This window comes from Cyanistes caeruleus, chromosome 3 (genome assembly GCF_971803275.1).
Source record: "Cyanistes caeruleus chromosome 3, bCyaCae1.hap1.1, whole genome shotgun sequence".
Lineage (NCBI taxonomy): Eukaryota > Metazoa > Chordata > Aves > Passeriformes > Paridae > Cyanistes > Cyanistes caeruleus.
This window is the reverse complement of record NC_141703.1, coordinates 109,031,022-109,044,091: the sequence shown is the minus strand read 5'-3', so window position 1 is coordinate 109,044,091 and position 13,070 is coordinate 109,031,022. Positions and strand designations below refer to the sequence as shown.

The following is a 13,070-nucleotide window of genomic DNA, read 5'->3' as shown; positions in this document are numbered from 1 at the left end:
AAGACAATAAACATTTTGAAGCTGAAGGCAGAATGTGTTGTCAAAAACTCTCTAGTTTAACCATTCAAGCCTGAAAATGTCCAAGACACATTTTTACCCTCTCTTCTTTTTTAGAGATTAAATTATTGCTACATTGAGAATTTTTGTTTATTGTCATTAATGATTGACACACTTTACAGACTTTTGAAGCTAGAAATTAATGGCTGCTTTTCTGAAATTAGATGTCATGCTTTCGAGGGAAAATGTAACCAGTGATGTGTGCCATTGAGACAGCAGCTGCTTCTGAAGCATAATATCTAAAGAACCTCAAAGAATCTCACTGTAAATCTAATGTCTGGTTTTCCTAAATAATACTTTTCATGCTCTTTTGGTACCTTTTCCGAATTTAGCTTCTTAAGACTAAAAACCAGATGAAGTTTCAGTGCATCTAAGCATCTCTTTTCTTTGTTCTGTTTGGGAGATTTTGTAGATTGAAATGACTGAAATGACAAAACATGGTTTGCTTATTTCTTACATGTAGCAGTATATAACAGGAAATGAGTGCCATTAGTCTAACAAACTACCAAGAGAGCAAATAAATAATTTCAGCACCAGATCAAGGAGAAGGCTAATGAGGAACAGACTTGTTACCTAAGAATTGAGAGAAGAAACATAAGCCCACTAGAAAGAGACAATTGAGGCACCTTCATAGTGAACTTACACTCTGTTTGTAGTTGTGCTGCCCAGCTCCAGCCTTTAGGAGTGTCAGATGAATGTTAGGCAAAGCAAAGAAAGCTATTTTTCATTTTAGTGCTTGCTCCTCCTGATGGCATTATCTGTTATAGGTCAAGCAGCTACAGCTGACAGCTTCATAGGTCATCTTAAAAACAAGATATACACCCAGCACTCCTGCTGCTGTTTAAAGATCACACATCTAAGTGCAGATGACACTCCTGGCTTTTGGGTGACTACAGTGGATTTGGAATTCCAGTGTGAATAGCACATTGTGTCCCAATACCATATACACCCACAGCCCAGTCTGTTGTTCACGAGGGACTGTGGAACTGCCTCACAAAAGCCTCACAAATCATGTTCTGGAGAAGTGACAGCATTTGTAAGGCTCCTGTTCTTTGTTGTTACGAGGGGATCTGGATGGCACAGCACTTAGAGGTGCTCTTTACCTGTCTTTCTTTGGCAGCTGGATCCAAATATAGGTATTTTGTAGGTCAGATTTGTCTTTTACAGAGAGTTCAAAGCATCACTGAATTTTGTGCCAAAAACTAATGGATGCATCCTGAGCTGCTCATCTTGCTGTTTCATTTTGTCATCTTTCCAGTGGTAGCTGCCTTGCCCTGGGCTGAGGAGAGCCTGATCTGCTTTTCCCAAGGAGAAATCTTAGGGTGTCTCTAGGCCATTGACAAAATCTGAAATGCAAACAAAAAACTTAATCCTGAATCACAAATCTCTGAAACAAACAGGAAAAATGTCTCTCTTGCTGCGAGTTCCCAGCTCCTTAGCTGAAGTGGGGCTGGTGCCCACAATATTCCTGTTAACTCCATCTAGAGCAGGGTGAACAAGCAGCAGTGCCCACTCTGTGTGGCCTGTAACACAGGGCCATGTGGCTGAAAGACATCATCACTGTTTTTTAGAGATTTTATGGTTCAAAAGACCTAAATTGACATGAGAGCTCAATCAGTGGATTGGTAGTTTGATAGCCTGTTATCAAAGGGGGGATAAATTGCACATCCTTGGACACGACACAAAGGTTTGCGAGCCCTTGAGAGCAGAAGATCTGCTGGAAGTGTGCTGGAAAACACTGTGCAGTACAGAAAGACCCCAGTCTGGATATGGTCCTGGCTACTGTGCTTATTTGAAATGGTCTCCTCAACAAATCACCTCTAAATCCACACATGGCTTTTGTCTTGAAAGGAACGGATTGGTTTTCTGCATAACAGGGTCCAAACAAACTCAAACCGAGACAGTTTTGATGATCAGGAGACAGGAACTTAACAGAAAATCAGAAAGTGACAGTGTAGACATAGATCCTTAGTATTGATAGAAAATGGTTGTTTATTCTGGATATAAACATCCTAAAATATTAATTAAAAAAAAAAAAAAGCCAAAACCCCATAATCACACAAGGCTTTGGTCTAAATGAAAAGAAACACATTTTGCCTTTTAGAAAACAGCAGGGGCTCTTTTTTGCCACTGGCAACTGTCAATCTTCAGGTAATTTCCTAATGAGACCTGCAGTACAGTCTTTGAGAGGAGAGAGACTTGACTGGAAGAAAAAAATTAAAAGTCTTCAGTAAAAGGCAGAGTGAGAAGGAGTTTGATTTATGACCATAATGTAAAAATTCTTTGTGCGGAAGAGATGGTAATGATGCCATTATGTTGGGCAAGCCCAATACAGAAGATTGTTTATGCAGATACAAGTGTTAGGACAGAATGGAAGTCATTTCCCTAGGAAAGAAATCAGCAGCCTATAATGCATCTTTCACAGAGACCAAAATGCTATTAGACTTCTAAAGTTTGACTTTCCTGTTTTCTTGAGAGGATAATTGTATTATTTGCTTGTTTTCTCTGGTACATTTGATTTTTTTTTCTCTGTCACTAAATAATGTCTGTCATTTTTTGCTCCTGGCTGCTCCCTGGGGTGGCCCCTGGTTCATTCCCCCACAGTTCTGGGGCTGTCACTGGTCCCATTATGGGCACCTGGCTCTGCCTGTCTGTGCTGGGCTGTGGCCCCTCTGTGAGGAGTGCCTGTGCTGGGGTCACCTGGGCTCCCAGCATGTCCCCCTTGCAGAGCAGCCCTGCTCTCTCTGTTTCCCACGTGCCCAGGATGTGGAGGGCCACGTAGCAGTTATTCAAAAAGGATTCACCAGAGACATCATCTGAACATGAATCAGCTCTGTGATATTGCTGGGGTGTCACCTCTGCCTGGCCACTCATTTCCACTGTTAAATTTGCACTCTTGGCTGTTCCTGCCCGAGAGCATCCCTGATACTGGTTCTATGCAGCTGCATTTTTTAAGACAGTCTTTAATTCTAACTCAGTTGTTCCATCCATTTGCATTCTTCCCCAACCTTTCATCACCTGCACGCTTACCGGTTACTTTACAGGTTATTCCCTCAGCTCAACTGTTAATGAATAATTAAACACTAATTTTTATTAAACTATTAATTAAAACATTTCAGGGCACCCAGGAGAGTCTCCTGAACAATCACAAGTGGTGTAAGGTTTATAACTTGACAATAGTTGTTATAATGAGCCATTTTTGATAAAAGCTTTCCAGACAATGGTACATACTCCTAATATTTTTACCCAGCACACATTTATTGCTTTGTGTCTGTGGCCCTGTTAAAAGCTTGTGCTGTATTTACCAGGATTTATTATAACACAAATTAGAGGAAGATACTCTGATAACTGACTGGGCTGCATCTCTGAGTAATACTGATGAGGTCCAAGTTAGCCTACATCCTTTAGTGGTTGAGCTACCAATAAACCTTGGCCTAAAATCTCTCTCAGGGATCATATTTTGATCACAGATCTCCCTGTTTCAGTTGTCTCTGCTGGTTTCAGAGCTCCCCCTTCTCGTCAGTGACTCAGTGAGCCACAGTCATCACAGTGAGGTGGCAAACTTGTACTCCGTGGGCTCCACCACTGCCTACTGCAGTGGCTTCTCCAAGCCAGGCTGATCTTTTATAATCTAGCACAAAGCTAAGGATAAGAAAATGAGTATTGATAGCTACTTCCACCCCTACCCCCATTAAATTTAGATATAATCTTAGGCTTAATACAAATAAACTGGATGGATTTGATGCTATCAACAGTGCTAGGTAGAAAAAAATAAAAAAATAATGTGTTTCTTTCCTCCTAGAGGAAGGATCGCTTTTATACAATGAAAGATCCAATTAGGGCCCAAATGTATGCATCTAGAGACTAACTAATGTGGTTATAATACAAATAAATCATCTGCACTTAAAATTGGAAAATGTTTGTTTTGATGTATTACAGCCACCCTCCAGTAAGTGTCATGCACAGTGGCTTCTGGATTCAGGCAGAAACAAGAGCCCAAAGGATTATTGCTGCCCACACAGGAAGTTTTCCAGGCAGGGCAGTGTCAGTGCTACCACGTGAGTGCAATCAGCAGCAATCCAACAAGTCAAACCCCAGGAAACTCAAACAGCGGAGGATGAGGACTTGTGGTCTGCCTGAAACCTAATTGCTGTGAGGCACAAAAAGCAGCAGGACTGGGAGGACAGAAGATGCAAGGTGATGCTGAAGTCATGTTCTGCTGCTGGCCATAAGAGTGATTCACTGAACAGCGTGTCCTCTGTCAGAGGGAGGGAATGATAAGCAGGGACATTTGGCATTCCAGTCCATGAAAAGACCCAGGCCAACTGTCCTGCTCACCCAGCTGCTGCAGGAAACAACTACAGACAGCTCTAGGAAGAAAGGAAAAGGAATGAAACTTGACTAAAATGAACTTATATTTCCACTGTGTAAAAGGGGGAAGGGGATGCTGACTTCTGTCATTTTGCCTGTAATTGTTATTGCAGACACGACTATGTTACAGGTACAGTTATTTAATACTCTCAAATTCTCTTTTGAAGGTCAAAGTGTTCTAACACCGTCATATTTTTGATTGTGACTTATAGCAGCAGAGTTTGGAAGTTCTCCTCAAGTCAGGAGAAGCTGCCAAATGAAACCACACTTCAATAGGTACAAAGTACCCTTTGGCAGAATTCCATCAAATTACAATCCCCTCTCGTTACTGCACGAGCATTTCTGGGAGAGGTAGCCAGTTCTAACCCTTCTCACTCTGGTCAAAAGTCTACGTACTGGATCTACATACTGTGATTCCTGGTTTTCATTTCTGCTTTCCTTTCCTCTTTCCCCAGTAGGTCCTGTCCCAATGTTGCCTCACAATTCACCACAACTTTTGTTCATTCACATGAATTTTGTATTGGCCTCCATCGAACTGTTCTGTGTGTTTGTGCACATATGTAAGCACAGACACCTACTTATGCAAGTAGGCAGCTAAATCATCTTGGCCCCACTTTGCACCTCACAGACAGCTCAGCAGCAGGTTTGTCACTCTGCAATTCAATATTCCCTGTGGCAGGGAATGACTTTTTAACAGGTAGGCACTTGGGGCATAACTGCTGTATCTGTGCATGGGCCAGATGACTGGCTGATTATTTTGGGATGTTTTTACCATCAAACCATTCTATTTTCCACAATCAACACAATTCCAGCTCAGTCAAAGCTTGAAAAGGTAACACTGCCATTTAACATAGTGGGGTAATTTCTTACAAAATACAATGAATTAGGCACAAGATTCTAGGAACAAATAAGGAAAAAAAACCCCAAACCCAACAAAAAAACACAAACCAACAACATAGGCAGCCATTTTTTTCACTTTGGTAAGCCTTGTCTTAAATTTGGGGATGCTTGCCACTCAAAACTTTCAAAGCTCATTTTGTATTTTGACAAGAAACAATACTTAAACATAGTCAACGAGGCTGCTTTTCTCATGTACTGATAGAGCTTTACCAATCCTCCCATTTTTCAGAGGAGCCAGTGATGTGGGAGCCCTTAGGTTGGACTTTTTGTAGTGCTGATCTGATGCTTTATGGCAGAGCAAGCCTATTTAAAAGTAGCCATCCTGCTTTTAATTTTGGGCTTTTCACCTCTCCCCTATATCAAACCTGCAAAGGCACACACAGGGATGCACAGCTGTCGGAGGCAAACCCAGTTTCATAACTCTTCCATTTCCAAGCAAACTTCCCAAATTACCATGTGACACACTCCTACTGCAGGCAAGGCAAACTAAAAAGTGTTTAGTCAGTTCTTAGGATGTCTAGGTCTCCATATTTCACTGTAGTCCCATGTGCTTTTCTTCCTCCAGTAACTGCAGAACTGAGGACCTAAAGAGAATGTGGAGGAAATAACCTCCAATTCCATTCTCTTACTCCAGCATTAATATTTAAGATGAACCACTAAGAAAATAACACTTGAAATTCAATATATATAATATACGTTTTCTGACCCTGGTTTTAATTAAAATATGAATTGTATAGGCAGAAAGACTTGCTCCTCTGCCAGGAGCAAATCTCAAACCATGGACATCAAATGCCCATGGAAAAAATACTTGTTTTTTTTCATGCATTGAAACTACCCCAACTTTATTACATTTGGAAACATAATGTCATAGCAGAGGGCAACATTATGTCTGACATATATAATTAGTTTACAAAAAAATACAACCAGGGGACACATTTTTGATAGAACCACTTTTTTTTTTGCTGTTTTTCACCACAATAGTTGCAGGATAATGGATCACATTGATCCTTTTTGCTAAATGACAAAGAAAATGAGCATTTATATAAAAATGCCATAACAGTTGAAGCTGGAATTAAGGAAGCCTGTAACCTTTGCTCGTGCTCATAAATTACCCTGCAGATGAGAATGTGATATTAAAAAAAGGAGAAAGGCATCCAACACCAAGAGATGCAACCCATCAAATACTGAAATGCTTTATGGACATGTGTATCCAATGTTAATCACCTCAGATCCTATAGTACAAATTGCCTCCAGCAGCTTCTAAAGTTATATCACAGGTTAAATGGACACCCACAGATAGAGATTAGTCATTTAAAAGACAAAGCTATAAAAACTGATTTCAATTTCAGCTAAAGCTGTCTTAAAGTCAGTTTTTCATGCATTTTGAACTTGTGCCTTTTTTCCCCTGTTTCTGGGTAGGGGGTTAATAGCAGGGCAGAACACTGAATCTGGCAGCATATAAGGCTTATTTCCAGTAAATACCTGAAAGAGAAAATTGGGGCAAAAAGGTGTTACTCTTTCAGATCAAATAAATTCAGTTGTCACTTTTAACAGCTGTGCATCAGTAAGTCATTAAAAATATCTGAATTTTAATCACTCCTGCTCTCTCAAACACTACAAAAGTGGTATGTCACCCTCAGATATGGAATTAGCACAAAATGATGTGAGCACCTGAGAGATGTCCTGTAACCCCAGCTCAAGGGGACTCTCAGTACTCAGAAGTCGGATTCCACATGCAGTGGGTGCCTCCTGCCTGAGTGTATTCTGCAAGCCCTTTCATTTGCTACTTGGATGGAAAGATCAGGCAATTTGGAGCTCTCGGAGAAGGAAGAGGAAGCATGCAAGGAAACTTGCTTATTTGCAGGTTTCACTGAGGGCAGTGAAAGCTGTAGAGTCCCAAACTTCTGGGAATAATAATAATAATAATAATAATTACAATGAAACTCCAAAATAATGAAGGCTTGATTAATCTCCTCTTAAAAACACCAGACTTTTAGGTAAGTCAGAAATCAAATTTTAGATATTATATTAGCTTTTCACAATGGCTTGCAGCTGATGACCTTTCCCACTCCTTTAACCTTCCAAGTGCTTCAGTCTCCACAATCAAAAAGAAGAAACTTCCAGATATTTATGACAAGCTTGGTGGAAATCTGGACTTTGCAGAAATCTCACCAAAGAGAAAAGTTGTGAATGGTAATTGTGAAGAGGCTGGGGTACCAAGAGCAGTTTATTCACAGTACCTTAAAACAACCTGAGGCAAAGGCTGTAACTTTCCAAGTGTTCAGAAAGTAATAATCCTTGGAGTTACTAATGCTCTGAGCAGTGCTGCTGACCAATCACTTAACCCCTTGAAGTCCTATGTGTAGGAGAAAAAAATGACTCCTAATTCCATATTCCTGTTTCATACAACACTGCAAGAAGTGAAGCGTGCAGCATCAGCACACAGCAGTTTGTATGATCATAAGCAAAAATAATTTTTTCAGCCCCTAAGCAAAGTACTTGTCTCTTGGGTCAACAGATCCTAGAATTTAGCAGACCAAATTAACCAGCAAATGCATGTTTTATCCCATTTTTAACACTAACAAGATAAATGATGGATGAAAACGCATTTTTCAAAGATTACTTTAAATACAGATGAAAATTCAGCAGGCAGCAGCTCAGAGCAGAAGCTGTGCCAAGTGCACGTGAGGTCCTGCCTCTCTTCTGTGACTACTGAGACTCATTTCCAAGGTAAGGTCTGTAAAATACATACCCAACAGCAAATATTGTAAATCCCTCCTCCTTTTTCCTTTCTCCTGCATTGTTTGTAGTCATTGTGGCTGAAAACCTCAGCTCACAAGTCCTGAACTTGGACAGTATCAGGTGTGTGCCTGGGCAGGTGAATATGCCCATGCATGTATAGGCAGGTAGATCAATACATGATTGACTTCTCAGAAAGGGAAGAAACAAAATCAATGAAGAGCAACAGAGTCTGCCCTGAGCTAAGTTTTTCCCAAGTCAGACTTGGCAGTTTAGCCCGTGTTTTACAGCAAAGTTCAGGTCAGTAATTTTTACCAACTATGCAACTGATGCTCTCATTTTCTCTTATTTGATGAAAATAAGACAGTCTTTTCTCCCATTATACGTTGATTTATTTTTTTTTTTTAACTAACATCTCAATTTTATTTTCCTCAGGTAAATATCTGCTGGATTAATATGCCAAGAAGAATATCTTATAGTAGCAACCATAAGTATCTGTGGTATTATAATACCTAACAAAGCAAAGACATATAATTTCCTAAAGTTGGTTTTCATAATTTGCAGAAAGCCTGGGGTTGCCCAGTCTCATAAACTATCCAGTCAATACAGGGACTATATAAAATTAATATCCTCTCAAACAAAAGCCCTCTGGATTATGAAGCTGCACAAATTGTGTGACCTGTACAAACGAGAGCATGCTTCTATCCCTGAAAAGGCAGCTGACTAATTACAGGGCTAAGAAACACTACTCCATTTGGTTTAGATGATCTCTTGGCAGAATCCACAAGTTGAATTAGGATGAAAACAGAAGACAATTCACTTGTTAACATCACAAGCTAAAGAGAATCTCAGCATACAAAATCCATCAGCCTACAGGACTGTATGTGTGTAGCATGCACACATCTTTGCTGTATTATGCCCAAAATTAAAGGAAAGCAAACTCCAGGATGCTGCCACAGGAAATCTCATCTACGTTCAGGTTGGTAAAGCAAGTAAAAGCATTCACAAGGTTGGTATGAACTAGGAACGTTTTCATTCCTCAGTCCAACTTTAGGAAAAAGCAGAAACGGAGTCCTCCTCTGTTCCAAACCCCAGTATTTCAAGTTTTCCGGCAGCACAAGATCAGATAACTAACAAAAACCAAAGGATGACGAAATGAAGCCAGATAAATAATGAATATCTACATATATAAGCACACAGCAAGCAAGATAATGAAAAGTTAGCTAGATTTACCGTTTTAATTATCCAAGTGGGTGGTTTGTTTGGGTTTGGTTTTTTTTTTTGGGGGGGTGGGGGAAAACGTCGGGAGCTGTTTTCACGAGGATTCGTCCATACGCATCCGCACCGCGGCAGGCGCCGGTCCCGGAGAGCCAAGCGTTTCCCTCCGCAGCCGGCGCTGCCCCCGCCAAAAATGAAACGCTGAGAAGGCGGGGAGGGGAGGGGAGGAGAGGGGAGGGACGGGGGAGCGGCAGCCGGCGGGGAAAACTCCGGTGCCGCCCCGAGCGCTCCCTGCCCGGCGCCGCGGCCGCGGCGGCTCCGCGCTCCCCGCAACCTGCGGGAGCGGCGGGGCGGGAGGTGCCGGGGGCGAGCCGGCGGGATGTCCGGCTGGATGGTGGGCTGGATGCCCGGGGGGATGTCCTGGGGGATGCCCGGTGGGATGGCGGGCTGGATGCCCGGCGGGATGCCCGGTTGGGTACCCGGCTGGATGTCCGGGGGGATGGCGGGCTGGATACCCGGCGGGATGCCCGGCGGGATGCCCGGCGGGATGCAGGGATGCGCCCACCTGCAGCAGCCCCGGTGCGATGCTGACCGCGGACCCTGCGCTTGTGCCGCCTCCGCGGCTCCAGGGCTGGGAGGGGCCACACGAGTCCTCCGGTGTGGGGAGGGGGGTGGCGTATCCTAAATTGGGTGGAAAGGCTGCTGCCTGGGTCGGGGATGAAGGGGAAGGAATGTTTCAAGCACCCGACTCGTGTGGGATTTGGGATCTTCACAAGTGCGTGCCCGTGGGTGATGCTGTTAGCCTCCTCCGGAGAGTTACGGCCGGGCTGTGGGGAAGGGGTGCCAGGGTGCGGGTAAAGTGGCGCAGAGCATTTGCTCAGATCTTCCGCAGAGAAACAGCGCAGCTGTCAGAGCCGTGTATTTGGACCAGCAGACCCTGAAGTGGGTGATACCTTGCCGAGGAGCTCAGACACGCCCGGGAGCTGTGACCTGCTGTCCCCGGGCTGAGCCCCAGCTCTTCAGCACCCGGCAACACTCGCACACCTCCTCCTTCTCCCTCCCTCCCTCCCTCCCTCCCTCCCTCCCTCCCTCCCTCCCTCCCTCCCTCCCTCCCTCCCTCCCTCCCTCCCTCCCTCCCTCCCTCCCTCCCTCCCTCCCTCCCTCCCTCCCTCCCTCCCTCCTTCCCTCCCTCCCTCCCTCCCTCCCTCCCTCCCTCCCTCCCTCTCTCTTCTCGGCACTCAGCGCTGGGACTCAGCCTCAGCATCTCCCAGTGGCTGTTTCCAGCCCGTCATCTGAGGGGGCCGAGTGCCACACACACACACACAACCTGTTTGCAGGCACTGCTTCGAGCTCCTCTTTGCGTGCTGATCGCAGTTCCCTGCCACGGTGCACATTTTACCTTGGTGCCAAGTAACCCAGAGTGCTACTCGTGCCCTTTCCTTTAGCTCATGGTGTTTATTGTTTGCTTCTGTTTATGTGAGCTTTTGTTTCTGAAGCAGCCCCAAAATGTGTTTCGGTGAAACCAGCCCCTACATCCCTTTGCAAATATTTATTCCACTAAAGCTTTTAAGAGTTGAAAGTACTAGAAGGTAATTTCTAACGTTGTTTATTAAGAAAAGCAAAGCCTTTAAAGACAGAAGTTCTAACAGCTACCTTCATCACACAGCCACGCTGTAGCTTCATTAGTCTAATTAGATGCGGTTTCCCCGGGTCATTTGGTGCCTGCTGGGTGCTGAACTTGCTGCTTAGGACCTGTCTTTTGCAGCCTTTTAAGCTCCAGTTTTATATGGGCTGAACACTGTTTTTGCTTTTGCAGGTTTTGGCACTAGTGAATACAATCTCCTCTCTCAGCTACACACATCACTGGCTATTGTTTGAATTAATGTATTATACCACAAGTGACCTTAGAAATGGCAAAAATAATAGCAAAACATTCCTGCTCTGTCCATTGCTCTTGACCAGTAAGAGCCAACTGTTTATGATTAATCTCTGCACTGTAATCTGCATTTGATGTCAGATTGATGCCACTACACTCAACTGAGCAGGAATGTGAAAGTGCCTCTCTAGAACTGACAATTTAGTATATTATTTTTCTGCTGTGTCTGTAAACCTTTAAAATATATTTTATCCTAGGGAGAATTGCCTGAGTGACATTGGTGGTGGCAGAAACTCTCTAGTAATTCCCAAAACAGTATGAAAGGGCATTGAATGTCACAGTGAGAGCAAGTAGTCTCTCCATCTCCTTCAAATATCTCCTTAGGACCTCTTGCTTCCCGTGGTGTTTGCTAAGAGTTTGCTCGTTGTTATTTTGTGTGCTGTTTTGGTTTCAAGCTGTGGCTCATCCTCAGATCGTGCCCTGCTCAGTGTAGTGACATCTTGCTCAGCTGCTGTGCCTCACAGAAATAGATTTGATGGTAGCAAGGGGCTTTTCTGTTTTGATCATATCAGGCGGCAATTTCAAGCTTATTTTTCTGAGCAATGACAATTTTTTGTCATTGTCTTTTACACAGGAATGGTCATGCTGGGGCAGGCAGAAATTCTTTCTGAGTCCATTGTTTTCTCCCTGAGGAGGGCTGGCAGTGGGTACCTAGGGAAAGAGTACAAGACCTGAGCAAATACAGGGAGATCCTTGTCCTGGAACATCCTCTCATCTGGCTGAAGCTTAGGCAATGCAGGTTTGAAACACTGCCTATGCCTTTCTATCTACCCACCTTGAGAGATCTTTTTTTTAAGAGTGTCTACAGGTAGTTTTTGAACACATTTCTGCTTTTGGTATCTGCTCTGTGACTCCAGCAAGGCATTCTACAGCACACCATGGGGATTATGGAAAAGTATTTCTGGATTTTAAACTTCTTTCAAGGAAATGTGTCAAACTGAAAGTCAAGAATTGGTAGGAAAGTTTTACTTAGCCTAAGTGGTATTTATGTTAGTTTAGATAAAGTTATTTAATCCCCTGCATGAAATTTAAAAGAAAAAAAAAGCAACCTAGAAATGGGTAATTGAAGTGCAAACAGCTTCATGCAGGCTTTATTTGGGAAAGAATGTCCACACATCTTATGTACTTACATCTCAAGCTTTTTGAAACAATCTTTTTGCCCTGAGTTTGTGTGACACCTGCTGTATTAAAGTCTTGATCCTGGACTCAGGCTCTAAGACACTATGAAAATAAAAAGGTACTAGTGGATTTGTTTGAATGGTAAATAAAAAAATAAAAAATGATATGGTGACTGGTCTCTGAGCTGATGTGTGAAGCTGGTGCTGGAGAAGAGCAGGGCAGGAAACCCTCAGTTTAACACCTTGTTTGAAATTCCAGTATCCAGCTGTGAAGTCCAGGTTCCTTTCCTCCTTCTCTTTTTCTTTCTCAAACTCTGCCTCACATGGTTATGGAGTGAAAGAAAGACTGTAGCTTGTTTGTAAGCCACCATCATTTGTAAACTCTCCTCTCTTCCTGGCAGTGTAGACTTGATACATCTGAAACTTTTGGTGGTTTCTATCACATTTAAATTCCCCTTGTGCAATAAATCAGGTGGGCAATTTTTATTTCCTCTATGGATCCCTCTGCAGGCTCTCTTCCTTTCTGGGATGTTTCTTTCCTGGAATGTTAAGAAGATTTAGTTGTTTCCTCCTTCTTCATCCTTTCCCATTCACTTGCATGGATCAGATTGCTGAAGTTTGCTTGCAGATGCCTTTCCTCTCTTGTGTTATAACTGCAGGTCAGAGGTTAATCAGATTGGGATGCTGGAGTTTTTCCCCTCCTGTTCTTCCTCCTTACCTCTCATATTACC

General features: G+C 43.2%; 1 protein-coding gene and 1 long non-coding RNA gene across 3 annotated transcripts in view; one reads left to right on the top strand and one right to left on the bottom strand.

Moving 5' to 3' along the window:
* Positions 1 to 6,879, top strand: part of LOC111942591 (uncharacterized) — a 105,608-nt gene extending 98,729 nt beyond the window's left edge. Inside the window, exon 8 of the long non-coding RNA XR_002870607.2 lies at positions 3,997 to 6,879. This is a non-coding gene — a long non-coding RNA (uncharacterized LOC111942591). The remainder of the gene's footprint in view (positions 1 to 3,996) is intronic.
* Positions 1 to 9,496, bottom strand: part of HTR1F (5-hydroxytryptamine receptor 1F) — a 103,434-nt gene extending 93,938 nt beyond the window's left edge. The window contains exon 1 of one of the 2 annotated variants that reach the window (XM_023945705.2): positions 9,301 to 9,496. The gene's annotated coding sequence lies outside the window, so the exon portion shown is untranslated. The remainder of the gene's footprint in view (positions 1 to 9,300) is intronic. The other variant, XM_023945706.2, reaches the window with a different exon arrangement.
* Positions 9,497 to 13,070: the final 3,574 nt, after the last annotated feature.